At 28.7% G+C, this 3,429-nt stretch overlaps 1 long non-coding RNA gene across 1 annotated transcript; it reads left to right on the top strand.

Annotated features, from left to right (window-relative positions):
- Positions 1-596: 596 nt before the first annotated feature.
- On the top strand, positions 597-1,586 carry LOC137635771 (uncharacterized). The gene is made up of 2 exons (XR_011042775.1): positions 597-1,123; positions 1,374-1,586. It is a non-coding gene; the product is annotated as an uncharacterized lncRNA (long non-coding RNA).
- Positions 1,587-3,429: the final 1,843 nt, after the last annotated feature.

Below are 3,429 nucleotides of genomic sequence, written 5' to 3'. Positions count from 1 at the left end.
GTATTCGTACTACGGGCTGCAAGATTGCAAGAGCCCGTGTTTGGCCAACAGGGGCAGGCAATCTTCAACAACAACAACTGTATTCATTATTTTTACTTTATATCCTGAAGAGGGCCAATGTTTATTGGTCGAAATATAGTGATTTATTTATATTTCCTGTGTTTCTTTTATGGGCAGTTTAAAAAAAAATAAACTTGTTAAACTGTTTGATTATAGTTATAAGTAAGACATATATATATATATATATATATGTATATATATATATGTATATATATATATATATATACATATATATATATAGATATATATATATATATATATATGTGTGTGTGTGTGTGTGTATATATATATGTGTGTGTGTGTGTGTATATATAAATATATATGTATTTTTTGGTATAATACCTCCTTTATATATATATATATATATATATACACATATATATTGTGTTAAATATATTTTTATCTTTTCTTTCCAACTTCAGAATCCTTGTATTCTCGTTTTCTTTATCTTGTTTATTTTTAGTACGAGAAAAGTACTTTGACTTTTTTCATAATCCTTGGTTTTCAACTCTCTTGGAAAATAAAAAGATCTCAAATGTAAATTTAAATAACTTATTATATTTAATATCTGTAAATACTTTGTGTGCTGGCATTTGAGACCATTTCATAGTATTTAGCCCTTCTTGAATTAGTTAACGAAGTTAACGAGTAGTGGTAAGAATTTTTACCAAGCAGTATCTGCCTAACCCTCCAAGGGAGCAGTTCTCTTGACTAAAGGAAAATGGATTAACTCGACCTTCGTTAGAAACTTGCCAACTAATGTGTGATCATTACTAATGAACTCTTTTCACTTGAAGGACTTTTATTGCTGTGAATTAATGAAGTGCTAAGTACCACCAGTTTCACCAAAGTGCAATGGAGAGACGAGGGCATGATTCTCCAAGGGAGTGAGTTTTCAGAGGAACCATATAATGGATTGTGTAGCAGCATGGAAGAGAGGCCAAGACGGGGATACTATTTCCCTACCATAGTCTTTGGCATCCACCACATGCTGCTGGATTACTTCAGAGGGATTCAACTCCGTGGATTTATATCGAGCAAGCAGGCGCTTGATAACTTTGAGGTAGGTCTCGGTAAATGTTGGCACACTTTACGAGATTTAAAGTTATTGAATGAATAATTTTAGCGCTTAGTCATTAATCCCGTAAAAAATAAAACTTATAACCAGAAAAAATTTACTCTTAATATTTTGCTTTGCCATTTATCATATCTTTTGAGATCTTTTTATTGAATCTTACTCTGAACCTTAAGTCGCTTGCATAGGCAATAATTTCATGTACAATTTTCTGATAGACGTATCATATCTTTTATAGGCTATGCACAGTGGCATCATGGTAATGGTATTGCTCGACGAATCTTATAAGCTTTTCACTGGTTATAAGCGATTCGGAGTGTGGAGGTTAGGTAACTAGTGCCAGAGTTACCTAGATATCGGGGCAGCATCAAGTGTCATTAATATTAATTTATATTCTGCATAATATTATGCTTTAAATTTATTGTATGTTCAATAATAAATTCAATGTTCACTTTGATGTTTGTTTTCTCATCATTTTTTACAACCTTCATATAAGTTTTTTCCGAATATATATATATATATATATATATATACATATATGAGGGAGGTATTATACAAAAAAGTATATATATCTATATACATATATATATATAATATATATATATATATATATATAATATATATATGTATATATATATATATATATATATATAATGTATGTATGTATATATATATATATATATGTATATATATATATATATATATATGTATATATATATATATATGTATATATATATATATATATATATATATATTTATATCTGGTCTTTTCAAGGTTAGCGAACCCAACCATCACTCCAATAATCTCTCAGCCACTCGCCAGATACATCAAGATGGAGAGACGAATTTTCTCTCTTCGTTTATTTTATTTTTTTTTTTTGGCTGCTGCCCTCGACGCCTTCTTTTTTTCTGAGATCTCTTAATTTTTTCTTGAAGGGCTTCTTTTGTTTCTTTCATGATTTTTTTTTTTTTATCAACCTAGTACGTGTAAAAGTTTTTTTTTTATATGTTTAATGTTACGAAGATTTTCTCTTCATGTTTAATTGATAGATAGATAGATAGATAGATAGATAGATAGAAAATAAATGTAAAAAATTTACTTCTGTACCTCGAGGGACAGAGCAATTTATGAGTCTGATTCATATGAATATACTCAAAAGTATTATGCTGAAATTATGGCTGTATATTTGATCACGTTGACTTGTGCAACATCATCAGTACATTCAATAGTAAAATTCAACAAATATTATGACAAAAGAAACTTGTAAGGAGAATGAATGTTGCCATTATTATTATTATTATTATTATTATTATTATTATTATTATTATTATTATTATTATTATTATTATTATTATTATTATTATTATTATTATTATTATTATTATTATTATTATTATTACCTAAGCTACAAGAGTATTTGGAAAAGCCAAAATAGCTACATTAGTAAAAATACCAAAGTAGAAAGGCAGGATCCATCTATAATGCATGTTTCATTTTTTTTTTTTTTTTTTTTTTAATCAATGTACTTTTCTGTTCAGCTCTACATAAACGGGAGGGGGGAAGAAAGGCCAATGAAATATATAAAATTAATGGCTAAGAAATATAAAATATTTTAAGATCAGTAATGACCATAAAATAGATTTGTCATATATAAACTATATAACGAGACTTAGTCAACCTGCTTAGCAGAAAAAACAAAAATTGCTGCAAGTTTAAACGTTTGACATTCCATCATTCAACTGCGAGGTTAGGAAGATCATTCCAGAATCTGTTCACAGGTGGGATAAAGCTTCCGGAATACTGTTTAGTGTTAAGCCTTATGATGGAGAACGAAATACTGTTAGGATTACTTAAAAATTACAAAAAAATAAATAAATAAAATAAAAAAATAAAAATGAATGAGCATAAACATGATGTATAGTCATATTTCTTTAACTTACAGGAACACGAGTGCGGGATATGTGGAATGGTTTCTCGTGACTGAATTGCAGTAGATCTTTCTTCAAATCTATAAAAGGGTGCAAAATCATCCCACCCTTTTCAATTTATTGGAAAAGTTTGCGATTAGGCAAAAGAAATTTTTATCATCAGGAGTGAGATTGAGAATCCCGTACGATTGGAAAGTCTCATGAATTGAAATAATACTTACATAATGTCACCAACTTTTTCGAGACCAACATCTGAAATTACACTTCCGGGCTGGAAACTATTTCCTGCCGAAGCATTTACAGATTTTATCTAAATTTTTTTATCATACTTATCTATTTCTTTTTCGTCTTTTTAGGGAGACTAG

The sequence above is a fragment of the Palaemon carinicauda genome, unplaced genomic scaffold (genome assembly GCF_036898095.1).
Source record: "Palaemon carinicauda isolate YSFRI2023 unplaced genomic scaffold, ASM3689809v2 scaffold1712, whole genome shotgun sequence".
In the NCBI taxonomy this organism is placed as follows: Eukaryota; Metazoa; Arthropoda; class Malacostraca; order Decapoda; family Palaemonidae; genus Palaemon; species Palaemon carinicauda.
Note: the sequence above shows the minus strand (reverse complement) of the source record. Positions and strands in the feature narration are given on the sequence as shown.